Below are 18,449 nucleotides of genomic sequence, written 5' to 3' on the forward strand. Positions count from 1 at the left end.
GCGAGCGCGTCGGGCACCTCGGAAGCAGGCAGCCCCCCTGCCCAGAATGCCGCTAAGTCCGGCAACGGACCGCGAAGCGCCCCTGGGACAGGCCATCTGGAGAAGAGGGAACTTGCTCTTTCCCCGCTGGAGGGCGGGGCCCCATTTCCAACGGCACTTTTTACTGCCATGAAAACATTATGAAAGGGCACTTTTCACTTCCCCAGATGTGACAGCCCGAAATCTGCCAGTCTGGGACGCTATGCTTTCTAGCTTGCAGATTCGGTGCGTTTCGCCAGTGGCTCACGAGCGCTGGGAGGACGGTCTCCTTTCTCCCACCCCTCAAGCCTCCCCTCCGGAGCTCGGGTTTGGAGTGAGAGCAAATATCTCACCTCCAGCTTTTCCGTGGGACCCGCGAGCTTCCCGGATCAGCACACCCACTCCGCGCTGCCCCACTGCTGGTACGTCAGCGATTGTAGCGATGAGTCCATTAGCGAGAGCTCTGCCTGCCTGGTTAGCGCGGGCCAGCTCTTCGCGGTGGCTCATACGCACAATCAGACTCGGCTATGCGATTCAGTTCGCGAAACGGCCCCCCAAGTCACGGGTGTGTATTCACCAGGGTCAGCCCCCTGTCCGCCCCTGTCTTGCGAGAGGAGATTGCTGTCCTCCTGGCGAAGGATGCAATCGAGCCGCTCCCTCCAGCCGAGATGGAGAGCGGGTTTTACAGCCCACGCTTCATCGTGCCCAAAAAGAGCGGTGGGTCACGGCCAATCCTAGATCTGCGCATTTTGAGCCGCTGCCTGCACAAGCTGCCGTTCAGAATGCTCACGCAGAAGCGCATCCTCCGGTGCGTTCGTCCTCTGGGTTGGTCTGCAGCATTAGACCTGATGGACGCGTATTTCCATGTCTCCACTCTTCCTCGCCACCGACAGTTTCTGCGGTTTGCGTTTGAAGGTCGAGCTTGGCAATACAAAGCCCTCCCCTTCGGGCTCTCTCTGTCTCCGCGGGTCCTCACCAAGCCCGCGGAGGGTGCCTCAGCGCCCCTTCGGCCCGCGGGCATCTGCATACTCAATTTCTTTACGACTGGCTGAATTTTGCCCTCTCTTTTGATTATGCACAGAGTTGATTATGCACAGAGACAAAGTGCTCTGGCACTTCCACCTGTGGGGGTTTCAGGTCAACCGAGAAAAGAGCAAACTCGCCCCCGTGCAGAGGATCTCTTCTCTCGGGCTGGAGCTGGACTCGGTCACCATGGCAGCGCGCCTCTCCGGAGAGCGCGCTCAGCTGATGCTGTACTGTCTGAGAGAGCTCGACAGTAAAATAGTGGTCCCACTGAAACTATTTCAGAGGCTCCTGGGGCATATGGCATCCGCAGCCGCTTCATGCCGCTCGGATTATTCTATATGAGACCACTTCAGCACTGGCTTCACGATCGAGTCCCCAGACGCGCATGGCACGCGCGCGCACACCGAGTCTCTGTTACTGCGCTGTGTCGCCGCGCCCTCAGCCCTTGGAGCGACCCCTCGTTCCTACAGGCCTGGGTGTCTCTAGAACAGGCGTCCAGTCTTGTTGTCGTTTCAGCAGACGCTTCCAACACGGGCTGGGGGGCTGTGCGTTGCGGGCATGCGGCTGCGGACCTGTGGAAAGGTACCCAGTTGCATTGGCATATCGCCTGGAGCTGTTGGCAGTGTTCCTCGCTCTCCACCGTTTTTTTCCAGTGTTGGAGCGGCAACACGTGCTGGTCAGGATGGACAGTACGGCGGCGGTGGCGTATATCAGCCGTATAGGGGGTATGCGCTCTCGCCGCATGTCTCAGCTCGCCCGCCGTCTGCTCCTCTGGAGTCATCCGCGGCTGAAATCGCTGCACGCCATTCATATTCAGGCAAGCTCAACCGTGCAGCCGATGCGCTCTCACGGCAGCCTTGCGTCCTGGAGAATGGAGACTCCACCCCGAGTCTGTTCAGCTGATATGGGCGCGATTCGGGGAAGCCCAGATCGATCTGTTGCTTCCCCCGAGATCGCTCATTGCCAGTTGTTCTTTCCCTGACCGAGTGCTCTCGGCACGGATGCACTGGCTTACAGCTGGCCTCGGGGCACGCGCAAATACGCGTTTCCCCCAGTGAGCCTGCTCGCGCAGTTACTGTGCAAGGTCAGGGTGGACGAGGAACAGGTTGCTGGTTGCGCCCCTCTGGCTCAACCGGACCTGGATGTCAGAGCTCTCCCTCGCGATAGCCCTCCCCTGGCAGTCCCTTCGAGAGAGCACCTACTCTCTCAGGGACAGGGCACCACCTGGCACCCTCGCCGATCTTTGAAGAGATTTTTAGACGCGAGGAAGACTTAGGTAACCTCCGATTGCGGTGGCTAATACCGTCACTCGGGCTAGAGCCCCCTCCCCGAGCGCGCCTATGCCCTGACGTGGAGTCTATTCACTGAATGGTGTGTCTCTCGCTGAGAAGACCCCCGTAATTTGCCAGATCAGCGTTGTGCTTTCTTTACGCCGAGAGAAGTTGGAGAGCAGGCTGTCGCCCTCCACACTCAAGGTTACGTGGCTGCCATCTCCGCTCTCATAACGCGGTGGCTGGCAGCACCGTGGGAACGCATAACCTCATCATCCGATTCCTCAGGGGCGTTAAGCGAATTAATCCACCCCGCCCCCTCTCATGCCCTCTTAGGATCTCGCCCTCGCTACACAAGCCGCGTCAGATCCCTTCGATCCTCGACTCAGTATCTTTCTGTCCCTGAAGACAGCTCTGCTGGTCGCGTTGATATCGATTAGAGGGTCGGGGACCCGGAGGCATTTTTCGGTCAGTGACTCGTGCCTGTAATTGGGCTGGCTTCTCTCACGTCCTGAGACCCCGCCCGCGATATGTGCCCAAGGTTCCTACCACTCCGTTTTAATACGAGGTAGTGAGCCTGCAAGCGCTGCCCTCGGAGGAGGCAGACCCAGCCCTTCTTATTGTCCAGTTCGCGTTTTGCGTATTATCCGGACCGCACCCAGAGTTTAGATCATCTGAGCAGCTCTTCGTCTGTTATAGCGGTCGGCAGCAGGGAAGTGCCGTACCGAAATAAGTTCCCACTAGATTGTGGATGCCTTTCTTTCACTATCAGAGCCGAGATGAGCCGCGTCCCCCGAGAGCGCGTGCGCACTCCACTCGGAGCTTCGCATCCTCTCGAGCGCGCGCACGCGGCGCCCCTCTAACAGACATCTGTAGAGCTGCGGGCTGGGTGACACCCAACACATTTGCAAGGTTTTACAATCTGCGAGTGGAGCCGGTTTCCTCAAGGGTATTAGGTAACCCTTGGTGATTGAGGAAACAATTCGGTAGGGTGTTGAAACACGCTTGCTGCGCCATTTTCCCTAACACGGAGATACGTGCGCCTTTTTATCTGTCAGTAAAGTTCCCCGTCAGGTGAGCCCTGCAGATTCCTCCGTGGCCCCCAGCACTGACTCAGCGGAGGAGTCACTTGCTGGCCCACTACGTTGTAGGTCTGCCCGCTGGTCAGCCCGCGTTTTGGGTAAAGGTGCCTGCTATGCGTGATCCCCACTAGGCGATCCCATATGCTTATTCCGCCACGGTTAAGTCCCCCCCCTGGGCGGACCCGTGTCTTCCCTCCCCGCTAACCACTCTTTTGCTATGCGTACTCCCCCTTTTTAGGGCTAGTCCATATGTAAATTCTGCCATCTATCCCCCCTTGGGTAACGGATGGCCTCCGCAGCGTCCTCCCTATCGGGATTGCACGCTTCCCAACGTACTGTCGTATTTTCCTAGAATTATCTAGATGCTCACGACTTCCCAAAAAATATATATAAATCCGTAAAACTTCTGTTGAAGTAGGATAAATTAGGGCCAGGGACACGTTGGAGGACCGCGCCCCCCATGATGTGGGTGCGTCACGCTTGCTTGACTATCTCCTCATCGGGGGTGTTGGTAAGGTGCAGTCATTATGGCGCTTTCAATGGGCTCCCAATGCGTGGATTTTACAATCAAATCCACTTATAGTGCTGAAGTTCCCCCCGAAGGGGAACGTTCGAGGTTACTAAAGTAACCCTTCGTTCCCCGAGGAGGGGAACGGAAGCACTATACTCCGTCGCCATAATGACTGTCCCTTAGCTGTTGAAAGTCTCTTCAGCTTAAAAAGGATAGCGTCTGCTGGCGCCAGGTGAGCTTATATACTCAGTTGATTGCTTATGCCGCTCACCTGCGCAGGCTTGCGCTGCCAATTCATTCTTAATTGGCCCGTTCAATACTCTTTCAGACGAGTAGCTTCTGAACCGAACCTCCCAATGCGTGGATTTTACAATCAAATCCACTTATAGTGCTTCCGTTCCCCTCCTCGGGGAACGAAGGGTTACTTTAGTAACCTCGAACGTTTTATAAGTGAATAACTGAATCATTTATTGAAAATGAGACTAAAATAAATGGATTGTACAAATTATAAAGTTAGATTTCTACATTTAGCGTTATCAGCAACAGTAGTAGTGACTGTGAATTTTTCACTGTCCTGAATATTTTACTTTTTAATTTAATTAAGCAGATCATTTCTTCGTTTTATTTTTAATAAAATTACAGGTTCCAAGTTCTGTTTGTTAAATCCAAAAGTTTCTTGCGGCACTCTTTTTGTAATAGAAAGCAAATTACATTTGTCTCCTCTTCTTTTTGGCTGATCCGAAAAAGAGACAGATCCGTGACAAAATACCATAATGTAATCCAAACTATGAGATTTGTGATCCATTACACGACTGTTAAAATAAGAAAGGAAATATACATTAAAAACTAGGGTTAGGTGATGTCGACCAATTTGACATTGTACGATGTCTAATGTGAAATATTACGATGGACAATGGCATTGTCATCAGAGGTGGCAGTGAATTAGTTATTTATGAATATTTAATTCATTTAAAATGAATCAATAATTTGTAGCCTGATGTTTCAACTACCTGACCCGCATGGTCTTTGTTTTACCCTTAACCAAATCATTAATAAATAAAGATAAATTTGTTACAAAGTACTACCTGGCAATTACTTCTTCCGCGGGAAAATTAATATGCAGAGTGATCTGTGTCGCTATAATGTCGACAAACTTAGTTGGTAAAAAAGGTGACAACCAACAGAAACCAACCAACATTATCTGAGGTTTTCGCTAATAGAACTAAGCACAAGCATAAAAGCGAAAGGTTGAAGCAGTGTACTGATGCTGTGACACAGTACCTTATAGATTCAAAAGACCAAAGAGTCATTAGATAGAGACAAGATTAATTAAATATCATGTTTAGCAACTATAGTGAGACGCAATCCAGCGGTTCATCTTTGATAAACTGTCTGACATGCACTGCTCTCTGGGGCCCGCTGACTGTGTGTGTGTGTGTGTGTGTGTGTGTGTGTGTGTGTGTGTGTGTGTGTGTGTGTGTGTGTGTGTGTCTGTGTGTGTCTGTGTGTGTGTGCGTGTGTGTGTGTGTGTGTGTGGTCACGTGTTGTGCGTTTTCAATGATATAATGTTGACGAAGGGTTTTTCAAAAATGCTAGATGAATTAAAAAATTTTAAAACTAAAACGTATTAGTGTAAACGGGGCCTAAGTGTGTATTTTTCATGAGTGGGTTGCTGCTGTAATGTGGGCAAGACAGGGCGGAGAATTGCCATGCCAGCTCAGCATCTTGATGTCTATCACCGATTGACAATGGCATTGTCTATCGACCTAACCGTAGTAAAAACCATAATTGCATAAAGTAATGCATGCATTGCTTTATATCAGAGCATGTTGAGGACTACAGAGGTACTTTTATTGGTTGCCATTAGTATGGTCAGAGATATACTGTATGACAGCAATAGACAGCATTTTCCCTTTTACTCCCCATAACCATAGAGATTTTACATTGCCCCTTGGCTGGTGTTTAAGAATTACAGTATTGGATTGTGGGCCATTTGTTGCAGGTCTGCAGCTGCTTGTTCGATGAGTGATTGGTGAGGGAAAAATAGGCTCAGACCTGCTTTTTGTGGTTATAGTGGTAAGAGTCTCACTGTATCTAATGTTCTGAAGAACTCAGGCCACGTAGCTCTGCTCCACCGCAAGCCTTCAGGCCTGGAGCCCAGCTGCTGTAGACTGATTTATCTGCCCAGCTGTGAAGCCTTGAGGTCAACTTGTTCAGATTAGCAGATGCATTTACACACCAGTATATAAACAAGTTAATAGTGAAGGCTATTGATTGGTGTTTTTTGGAACCGTGTTTAGTGCAGAAATATCCACAGGAATATACACACAGGCTGGCTCTGTTTCAAAACCTAGAGAGCTATGTTGGGGGCTGCTTTCCCATAGCCCCGAGTGCAATCATTGGATTCATTCTTGTTAACACTGATAGCTAATCAGCCAATCATGAGTCAGCAAGTAATGTGGTCATAAAGATCTGTTAAAACAGTTAAAACAGAGCATCAAAACTGGAAAGAAAGTTGTTTTAGGGGATTATGAACATGTTGGTGCCTGATGATGTGGACTGAATATTTCTGAAACTGTTGATGTATTGGAATGTTCTTGCACAACAATTATTTGTGTTTGCATGGAATGACCAAAAGAAGAGAAAAAATCAATTAAGTGGCATTTCTCAATGGTGCCACTAAGTAGATGAGATTGTGCTGAGTAGGATGCGATCCTGGATTAACATCTGTGTAACATCATAATCTATACCTAATCCCTACTCCTAAATCTAACCCTAACTGTAAATTATTCCCAAAATCAGAGGTGATTAATAGTTGGATTACAATGACGAGAAAGCATATACCCTTAGGGCTCTATTTTGAGAACCCATGCGCAAAGCGCAGGGCGCAAACCCGTTAGGGGCGTGTCAGAATCCACTTTTGCTAATATAAGGATGGAAAAATCCACTATGCGCCGGCGCTCGTGGTCTGAAAGGGTTGAGCTTATTTTTGTAATGAATTATAGGTGTGTTTTGAGAATAAACCAATCAGAGTCTCATCTCCCATTTACTTTAAGAGTCATTTGCGTTGCGCCATTGCGCATTTGATATTTACATGATGGCTTTGTAACTGGAAAAACTGAGCGCTTCACTAGCAAGAAAACAGTTAAATGGAGCATTTGTAGCGCGAAAATGAGAGATAAGCATTCTCATTATCTACTCTCACTTTCGCTCTCGAGGATAGGGAACCTTGTACGCACAGACATCAATTAGCCTATAAATAATAACTTTTGTTTGTTAAGCACAAAGATTTGTTTAAAAACTATTTCTAAATTCAGTTCTAATTTCCAGCAAACGAATAAATGAACAATAATAATGAAGTGTGATCAAAAAACTGAGTTATATCCGAATAGACATGCTGTGCCCCACATGGTCTAAAACCTGACAGGTGAGTAAATCTAAGCTTGTTTTTAATAAAACAAATATAAATATGGATATAATAAATACTGCTATAATGATAACATCATACAAAAACAATTGTTATGAATCAACTGAAAAAGCCTCTTGAGATGAAGAAGACATGAAGGCAGTGGTTTTTATATTTATGTAGGCTAGAAAATAATGTGTTTTGTAATATTTTAATCCTTTATATTTATATCCCATATATATTCTTAATATTTTACTTCTTTTTCATATGTAAAGATATTTGTGTATTGCTCTACATCTTGTGTGTATTAAGCAGTGTGTAAGCGAGGCACACAACTAACGGGCTCTGCGCTGGACAATAGACAGACTTTGTTGTGGTCTATTGAAAAATCTATTATAACTTCTCAAAATAGCAACGCACCAGCAATGCACCTCAACACGCCTCCCTTTTTAGACCAGAACACCTATGGGCGCACATATGAGCACAGATTCTGCAGATAGAGCCCTAACTGTAAGCCTAACCTTAACATGAACTCTAATCTTATCCTTTAAATTTGATTGGTTGGTTGGAATGTTTAAACATTGCAGTGGATCCAGGAATATATCCTACTAGGTGAAATCTCACTAACTGGTGCCTTTACTTTCAAGCTAAGGATGGCAAACTGAGGCTACAGTTTAAACAGGATCACCAAATATAAGATAGAGAAAATGCTGTCAGGTCTGGGTTTTTTCTTTTGACACAACATTAGGGTTGATGGGTCGGAATTTGGTGTAAACGACAAGATAGCATGGATTTATCCTTCTCTATATTAATGAGTCAGGCTGCTAGTGTTGCTGGCTATGTCCATCGCTTAAAGGGATAGTACAAGATAAAATGAAAATTATTTATTCACTCTCCACTTGTTCCAAACCAATTTGACTTTCTTTCTTCTGTTAACCACGAAAGAAGATATTCTGAAGAAGTTTTAAAACTAGTAACATTTTACTTAAATGGTATTTATTACTGTCAATTGTTACAGGTTTTCAGATTTCTTCAAAATGTCTTTCTTTTGTGTTCAACAGAAAAACACAAACTCGAAAAGATTTGAAATCACCTGAGGTTGAGGAAATAATTTTTTTTGAGAGAAGTTTAATGACCAGTTTACGTATATTTATAGGGTTCCCTTTAACAGGGTAAAGTGCCATGTCACAAAACAATCTCTGCCTCTCTCTCTCACACACACACTTTGGGCATTTGACCAGCTCCGCTGGCCTGTTTGTAAGGTAACTTTTCCTCTCCTCTTTGCTGTTAAAGCGATACTTGCGGATGCAGACACGAGCGTGCCAGAGTTGCGAGTTTTCTCCACTGTGTCTATTACGGATTACCTGTGATAGCCGCGTATTATGCACATATAGACTGTAACGGCGACTGTTCTTCCCGCTTGACTCATTGGTGAACAGAGCTTTTATTTCTAAAGCCAATCACAGAAGGATAATATTTACCATAGTTATTTGCTATAAATGCTTATGTTGTCTTCTGTGCATGTATTGGAGTTTTGTTTGATACATTCAAAAAGAGTGTTTTCTTTGAGCAGGTCAAATTAAAAGTGCAGTTCATATATCTTACTGCTTGTATTAAAGGACAAAATTGTTTTAAAAATATAATATAAATATTATTATATTATATTATATAAATATTATATAGATTTTGATAAAAAAAATTATTGTTGTGAAGAAAAAATCTAATTATGTATGGATAGCATCGTCAATGCACCAAGATATCGAATTGAACAGAAACGATGGCATGATAATCGTAACTGAACCGAACCATGGGACCAGTGTAGGTTCACACCCCTTACCAAATTGATTGACAGTCGCTATGTTTCTATAATAGCGTTTACACACATGTCCACAGAATTTATTTTTTTTTGCAAATAGACTGTGATTTAAAATATTTGCTATTACTCTGTGATTTTTAAAAGTATTATAAGTTTAAAACGTTTTTTTAGAACAGAGCATGTTTGTAATAAAGACAGTAAAATCGCTATGTAATTCTTAACCGTTATAATCTTATAATTGTTATTGTAACCATTATAACCGTTATGATAATATAATGTGTGTGTGTGTGCTGCAAGCGGCATTTGTGTGAGACTCATCATTTCAGAAAGGCTTGAATAAACTCCACCACAAATACATCAAATTAACTTGCTTGGTATTTTTGACTAATTCGCTGTATTTCAGCTTTATCTGTTTCTGTCTCTATGGCTGACTGCTGTTTATCGACATAACTCATGAGAGGCAGACATGGACGTGGGAACGGTGGGCGGGGAGAAGCAGCTCATTTGCATTTAAAAACACAAGCTACAAAAACAGCTACACTGTACCCAAGACAGCAAACTAGGCAGATCTGTCGGGTTTTTTGAGCTGAAACTTTACAGACACATTCTGGAGACACCAAAGGCTTATCTTACATCTTGTATAAGGGGTAAAATAGTTGCCATTTTAAATGACATAATGCCGCTGTAAATCAAGCATTTTCCAGCAACCTCCAATGGGCCATTTGACCCAAATTTGTTATACACGTCAGTTTGAATTACTTTATTCTGATTGGTCAGTTGCATCATTCTGTATTTAAATGTATTTATGTATAGTTACGTCTAAAAACACTAAGCTGCTGTGTCCAACCAACTTGTTCATTGTTTTGTGATGGTTTATACCAGGAGTCACCAATCTTGTTCCTGGAGGTCCGGTGCCCTGCAGGGTTTACCTTGCCAGAACACACCTGCCTGGGTGTTTCAAGTATACCTAGTAAGACCTTGATTAGCTTGTTCAGGTGTGTTTAATTACAGTTGGAACTAAACTCTGCAGGACAGCGGACCTCCAGGAACAAGTTTGGTGATACTTGGTGTATGCTGTTGAATCTATTTCAGTCAGTATTCCAGTCGAGGTTTTGATTAACCTGTCAAGATTTACTTATTACCAGAAAGATCTGTGACCTAAATCAACCCAGTAAAACATATGAATCAATAGTGTGAACTAGTGTGCAAATTTTAATATGAAGGAGTATAAAACAGACCAAATGCATCAGTATAGGAGTTACTCAGACATCAGCTAAAAGCAAAACAAGACATCTCACCGCCGATCTTCCTCTCAGACCTGTTATAAGCAGATGAGAGCCTAATTGCAAAGTTATGAGGGGAACTCTTCCCTTTAAAATGCATTATTAGATAAAGGGAGAAGTCATATGGCCAAATTGGCACCTAGGGACTCCATCGCATTATATTTCCTTCCTCTATGCTTCAGTTTCTCTTATCTGTCTCTCACCATTTTTCCTGGGTGGAAACTATTGCTCAGCGTCTGCTCTATTGTTAACCATTAAGTTTGCAGACAGAACGCTGGGAGCCTAGATAGACGAATGGCTGCAGTTTACCGTATGATGTGTCAGGACCAGGTGAATTGTGTCAGGAGATGTTTTCTGGCCGTCTGTTATGGCTATCAGGAGCAGGCTTCGGGAAGTGAAACTGTTTTCACATTTACAGAGCACAGATTACTTTTACTGTGAAATATTATTTAAAGTAACAAACAATCAGTTTAGGCACGCTGTGAAGACATTGTGAAGTGAAAATTTAAACCTGATCAAATGTTCGTAATTCCAACCCATAATAAATTTATATAGATATACATATATTATCATACAGCTCACTAATAAAATTTCTCTAATAAAATTCCTACAGATGAACTGAAACTTAAACAACTGTCATAAAATACTGGCAGTGTTGGGGAGGTTACTTTGGAAATGTAATAGATTACAAATTACCACATATAAAATGTAATAAGTTGTGCACCTTTTCGATTACTTTATAAAAGTAAAGTAACTGATTACATCTGATTACTTTTGGATTACTCTTAAATTTCTAATGGATATTTTCAACTAAATCATTTTCAAGCATTTATACCAAGCAGGTGTGACCATACAGTAGCTCTGTTTACTGTTAGAATTTTAAAATCTCTCATCACTTGAATTAACATTATATTAATTTAATTTTAAAGTACAGCCACCACAAAACCAGACCTTATAACAAAAAGAGTGCTTACTGTTGTTACAAAATTAAAATTTTAGTTGTGCAGGGTTTTTTTGTGGCATTTGCAATAAATAAAATACATCTAAGCTAGTTTTGCAATTTTAATTTTTAATTTGAAGCAACTTAAATCCAAGTCAATCATATATTAATACAATAAAACTGTCAATGAAACATATAAGGCATAATTGTTGAGTTCAATTATTTACTGTAATAATCTGCTGTACTAAATAGAAATAAATTATAATATATAACAGAAAAAAATAAATAAATCCAATAAATCCAGGTGTTACATAATTAAAATACTATAGTAATTTATAGTAAATAAAAATATTTAGGAATAAGCATTACGTGTGTGTGTGTGTGTGTGTGTGTGTGTGTGTGTGTGTGTGTGTGTGTGTGTGTGTGTGTGTGTGTGTGTGTGTGTGTGTATAATTATTATTAATATTATTATTATTACGTTGCACAAGAAATTCTGATAAGCTGTTGAACATTACAGTAGGGCCTTGACTTGGGGCCTATGTATTGCTTTTCTCATTGGTAAGGGGATGGACTGGAAGCGCAGTGTACGGTGTCCTCCATTTTTATTTGGTCAGGCAGTGTATGTACTGTGTTGCTAATATTATATTTTAATGTTGTCTTCTAAATAAAACAGTGATTATTATCATTATTCAGATAAAAACATTTTCATTTATATATGACTCTAAAAATGATGTTAGGATTTGTTGCAGAATACGCAGTCAAGCAGTTCTCCCTGTCAGTTGCGTATGTCTATTCCATATTCCATTATTTTATACAATACATTACAGTTATGCAATTTTTATCTCAACTTCTTAATAATGATTGTGTGTGTTTTAGGTCATTCATGAGATGGAATATGTGTGCCAGTTTGTACAGAGTGTGCAATGCTGTTCACATAATTAAATTGTTTATTGTTTCTAAATCCCATTACAGGTTTATAGATCAACCCAGTCTGACCACTGTATGTTGTGTTAGGCTACATCATGGATTAGTTAAATTATATATATATATATATATATATATTTTTTTTTTTTTTTTTTTCTCATCAAATTGATAATAAACTTGAGCTTTTGGGTTTTTGTGCTTATTTATAACATATATCAAACACACATGGGCACAAATATATATATAAATCTGTATGTGGCTGTGTGTGTTATATATGTTACATATAAGCACAAAATAATCATCAAACATCATAAAAAAGCTCCCATTTATTATGAATATATATATAACATGCATTATAAAACAATCCAAAAGTTATCAGATTACATTACTTTGATATTATGGTGCTTGGATTACATTGTAAATACTTTTTATGGAGTATTTTATAACCGTGATGGAATACATTTTTGGAAATCTTCACAAGCCTGTTCGTACTTGATTTTTTACATGTGCACATCTTAATGTCAATACTGAAACAATATTGAGCTCTCCAAGTAAACACATTAAGCAACAGTTTTGGTTTCAAGTCAATAATCAAAACAGCACAAATGTCTCCTGGAAGTCCTGTGAAATTCAATCAGTCAGTTGATGACTTTAAAGCTTCTGATGTTTACAGTTAGGTCCATAAATATTTGGACATCAACACAATTCACAACATTTTTGATTCCAAATGCAAATTGTACACTTGTAATCAACTCTGGACCTTTTATTTGCTCATTGTAATTGGTATAATAAGGGAATAACACACACCTGGCCATGGAACAGCTTACAAGCCAATTGTCTAATAACTTTTGGACCCTTAACAAGTGGGAGGCACATATGCAAACTGTTGCAATTCCTACACTGTTCACCTGACTTGGATGTAAATCCCCTCAAATTAAATCTGACAGTCTGCAGTTAAAGCAGATCTTGTTCATTTCAATCAATTTTGTTAGTGTATAGAGTATATATATATGTACTGTATGTGTGTGTGTGTATGCATGTATATATATATATATATATATATATATATATATATATATATATATATATATATATATATATATATATATGTATATATATATGTATATAACATATATAATTTTATTATAATTTATTTTTATTTTTTTTTGCTTATTTGTGTGTATGAAATTAGATATTCATCCAATTTTCCAGGGTGTGTAATGTCTGTAGCAGAGACTAGCCTCTTTAAAGACAAACTTCCTGTTTCGGGTAAAAAAATTTCATAAGAGTTTGAATAGATGTTATTTATTTTTTTTTTTTTATCTTTACAAATACTTACATAAACATGATTAAGATTATCATAATTTGATGTTGAATTGTAAGTGTATTATGTAGTTCCTAATAAAGTAACTGTCTAGTAAGTAACTCCATTCACATTACTGGCTCAAGCCAATTTTACTAGCATTCTGCACTTGAAACATTTAGTGTGCAACCCTTGACTGCTTTAAAGCATGTAATATGCAGTTCAAAATGGCTAAACACCACTGTCAAAGTCAGCCTTGGGTTTCTCGAATAAAGAAGAATCACCATAGACACCATGATGCGCTTCATTCGTAAGCGGCTGTGGTCTTACACTGACAGACTGCACCTTTACGCGTGGATGTGTGAGGGGCTCAGTAGGAGTATTGTGTTTCTCTCTTGATTTCTGCAGAGGCTGGCTTTAGCTGAAAAATCAATGATGAACTCATGCTTGAAGATAAAATTAGTCAGCAGGCGTCCTTGACTCTGACAGTAGGCAGAGCTCAGTCATTCTTCTCTGACTCGAAACATGTTAAAGCTTTATGCAAATTGATTGAATCACACTCAGGAATCTGACAGGGTGCCATCAGATTATAAAACAACCAAAGAGACATTGCAAAAGAGCAGTACATTGGCAGTTATGTCGAAAATTTTCTGCACCTGTTTTACACGATACTGGGGGGGGGAAATCGTATCATGATTCATCTTTTGCATAATTCTGATATTTATCTAGCTTTAAAATATTGTGTGTGCAGTTTGTGCTGCCACATTAGCTGGGTTTGCATGTAATGATTTGAATTCACAGCTGATTAAACTTCCTTTATTAATTTGTGAATTAAGCTCTGTTCCCATTCTATGTATTCAAAAGGTTAAAATTGTCAATTTCTAGAAAGCAAATGATCAACAATACATATGGAAGTGCAATGGACTGCAATATCTAACACTGTCATATTATACAGAGGGGATTAGGGCAATTTTTCTATATGCATTTCCATTGTGCTTTATTCACGTTTAAGATTTTGTGCATCTTAGTGTTTAAACCCACTAAAGGTGTTTTTGTAAAAATCTATTAATAAACACCTACAGTTAAAGTCAGATTTATTAGCCCCCTGAATTTTTGTGACTTAATTCTGTCCTATAGTCTGTTATAATTTTAAATGAAAGTGCCTGTAGAATGTGATTTATGGGAGTTTTTATTTAATTATTTGCTTTAGAATAGCATTAACAGACCATGGTGGGGGAAAAAGCATTTTTAATATCCCAAACTGTGCACTGTGGTGCAGTGGGTAGCATGATTGCCTCACAGCATGAAGGTCGCTGATTCGAGGCCTGGCTGGGTCAGTTGGTGTTTCTGTGTGGAGTTTGCATGTTCTCCCCATGTTTGTGTGGGTTTCCTCCGGGTGCTCTGGTTTCCCCCATAGTCCAAAGACATGCGCTATAGGTGAATTGAATAAGCTAAATTGTCTGTAGTGTATGAGTGTGAATGCAAGAGTGTATGGGTGTTTCCCAGTGTTGGGTTGCGGCTGGAAGGGCATCTGCTATGTAAAACATATGCTGGATAAGTTGGCGGTTCATTCCACTGTGCCGACCCCTGATGAATAAAGGGACTAAGAGAAAAAGAAAATAAATGAATGAGTCCCAGACTGCACAAAGCAATATGAGAATGTGAATGTTTGTGTCTGTATATACTAGATCTAAAACAACATTTCTCAGGCATATCCAGAGGCATCATTAAATTATTAAAAATTATCTGAATAAGAATAATTATATTAACTAAATGTATTCATTATATAACAACTTTTTATATATATTGCAACAGAAAAACAAGAATTTACTTTTTTAAAATATAAATATGCATAAAAAGTAATAATAATTATTATTATTATTATTTTATTATAATATTATTATTATTATTATTATTATTATTTATTATTATTTACAACAAAAATGTGGGTTGTGACTTCTGTTTAGGTGAGCGTTTGTGTGTGATTACATTAGTGGCCCAGCCGGACCCGCAGCACGGAGCCGCTCATCTGCTGCAGTCAGCAGCCATTAGCCCTTCACTGTTGAGACTCCTCTGTTACCTCCATAATGCAATTACACAGTGGAGAGTGCAATTTCATGAGCCAGGCTACTGATGGATAGAGCGATGGATGCCTAGAGAAAGCCAGAGAAATTAAATGACAGAGGAATCAAGGCCTCATATTTGTTGCTGCTTTTTCGCTTGATTGTGTTTTTTTCTGTAGTTGTGTGTGTGTGTGTGTGTGCATGTGTGTGCATGTGTGTGTGTGTGTACGCGTGTGTGCGTGCGTGTGTGTGTGCATGTGTGTGTGTGTGTGTGTGAGTGTGAGTGTGTGTGAGTGAAGCGTTAAGTTGTGGTTTTGTGCCCGAGCATGGGTGATTAGATCTATGCAGGTGTTCCTTTCTGCTTTTTTCCATATGCTGCCATTTAAAGCTGCAGTTCAGGTTTTGACGGTTTTGGTGACAGTCTGAAGTCTGCTGAGAATAGCTTTCCATAAAGTGTGTTCTGTTGATTCATTTGGTTGCTCCAAAACACTTTCCGTCTCTTTGTCTTGTTTTTTAACAGTTTCTTTATCTAACCTCTCTAAGCAGTTTTTCTCAAATATAAATTCAGCATTGATTTCATTTTTTTTTTTTGCCTTGCATTTTTTTTATTAATCCCACAAATCATTTACTTACATTTGTTTTTATCTGATTATTGTAGTAGTAGTTTTAAGTCATCAGCAGAATTTTAGCACCCACACTCACCCTCTCTCTCTCTCTCTCTCTCCCTCTCTCTCTCTCTCTCTCTCTCTCTCACACACACATGCACAAACACACACACATGTGAGTGTACGTTTGTTTACATGCATGTAGTTTTATTTTACCTTTTTTAAATAAAAAAATGTCATTAATATTTAAACTTACAAAAATGTTTTAGTTATTTAAACCTCATCATTAAACCTTAACTATTTCTTTTAAGTACAGTTGAAATCAGAATTATTAAACACCCTTTTATTTATTTATTTTATTTTATATATTTGCTAAAGGATGTTTAACAGAGCAAATTTTCACAGTACGTTTGATAATATTTTTTGTTTTATTTCGGCTAAAATAAAAGCTTAATTAATTATTTAATTGTTTAAAAACATTTTAAGGTCAAAATTATTAGCCCCTTTAAGCTATATAGTTTTTCAAAAGTCTACAGAACAAACCATCATTATACAATAACTTCCCCTTTACTCTAACCTGCCTAGTTAATCTAAGTAACCTAGTTAGGCCTTTAAATGTCACTTTAAGCTGTATAAGAAGTGAAAAATATCTAGTCAAATATTATTTACTGTCATCATGGCAAAGAGAAAATGAATCAGTTATTAGTGATGAGTTCTAAACTATTATGTTTAGAAATGTGTTGAAAAAATCTTCACTCTGTTAAACAGAAATTGGGATAAAAAATAAACAGGCTAATAATTCAGAGGGTTTAATAATTCTGACTTCAACTGTACTTCATATTGTTAAAAATGTAACTGAAACGGACACATTTCAAAAGATCATGGGATTATAGTAAATAAAATTCGAAAAAGTTCGACACTATAAGGTCAAATCTTGATCGAAGTGTTATGCCATTGGAATGCTGTCTGTATGTATGTATATATCTACAGTGCTCAGCATAACTGAGTACACCCTATTTTGTAATTTAATATTTTTATCCATTTCTCAGTGAATATAAGTAATCTCTTTTGGTGCGTTTAAACAAAACTGATGTATTAAACAGATACATTTATTAAATTAATATTTTAGTCACTAAACATATTTAGAAATTGAAAGATAATACAATTAAATTCGAGCAAAATATTGCAAAACAAATTTCAGTCTACAAAATTTCAACTATTTTTTTATTTCAAAAATAGTTGAATTTTTTTATATATATATATTTTATTATATTTTTTGCTTCTTTTGATTTTTTTGTATTTAATATTTTTATATAGCATATAAATTTGGATGTACTAGGGTTTGGACTGTTATTCTAAGTTATTTTGTTTGATAAGCTACAGATTTGGTTGCGGTACTGACTAATCAAATGTACAATTGAAATCAGAATTTTTAGCCCCCCTGAATTATTTGCCCTCCTGCTTATTTTTTCCCCCAATTTCTGTTTAACAGAGAGAAGATTTAGAACACAACTCTAAACAATTTTAATAACTCATCTCTAATAACTGTTTTATTTTATTGCCATGAAGACAGTACATAATATTTTACCAGATATTTTTCAAGACACTTCTATTCAGCTTTTAAAGGCTTAACTAGGTTTGTTAAGTTAACTAGGCAGGTTAGGGTAATTAGACAAGTTATTGTATAATGATGGTTTGTTCTGTTGACTATCAAAAAAATATAGCTTAAAGGGGCTAACAATTTTAACCTTAAAATGGTTTTAAAAAATTTAAACTGCTTTTCATTCAAAAAATAAGAAGCAAATAAAACTTTCTCCAGAAGAAAAAAATATCATCAGACATACTGTGACAATTTCCTTGCTCTGTTACTCATTATTTGAGAAATATTTAAAAAAGAAAAAAATCAATGGGGGCTAATAATTCTGACTTCAACTGTATATCGCTCAAACATTCAAATGTAATTTTTATGTTTGCTTTAAATGTATAAAACCATTAACTAGACAGTGATTTCACTTTATGTATTTATAATTCTCAGCTTCACTTCATATATTTAACTATATATTATGTACTTCAGCATTTACCTTGTTTAACATGTCAGTTTTCAATGTCATCCTCCTAACAGTTATCTGTCGATTTTTCGATTGTTTACTCTTGGTAGGTTGGTATGATTAAAACTCCAGAGCTTAGTGCACATTAAACAA

General features: G+C 39.4%; 1 protein-coding gene across 4 annotated transcripts in view; it reads left to right on the forward strand.

The window, feature by feature from the left end:
- The window catches only part of ptpn11b (protein tyrosine phosphatase non-receptor type 11b), an 80,592-nt gene that overhangs the window by 33,620 nt on the left and 28,523 nt on the right, over nt 1-18,449 (forward strand).

This window comes from Danio rerio, chromosome 23 (assembly GCF_049306965.1).
Source record: "Danio rerio strain Tuebingen ecotype United States chromosome 23, GRCz12tu, whole genome shotgun sequence".
Taxonomy (NCBI): Eukaryota; Metazoa; Chordata; class Actinopteri; order Cypriniformes; family Danionidae; genus Danio; species Danio rerio.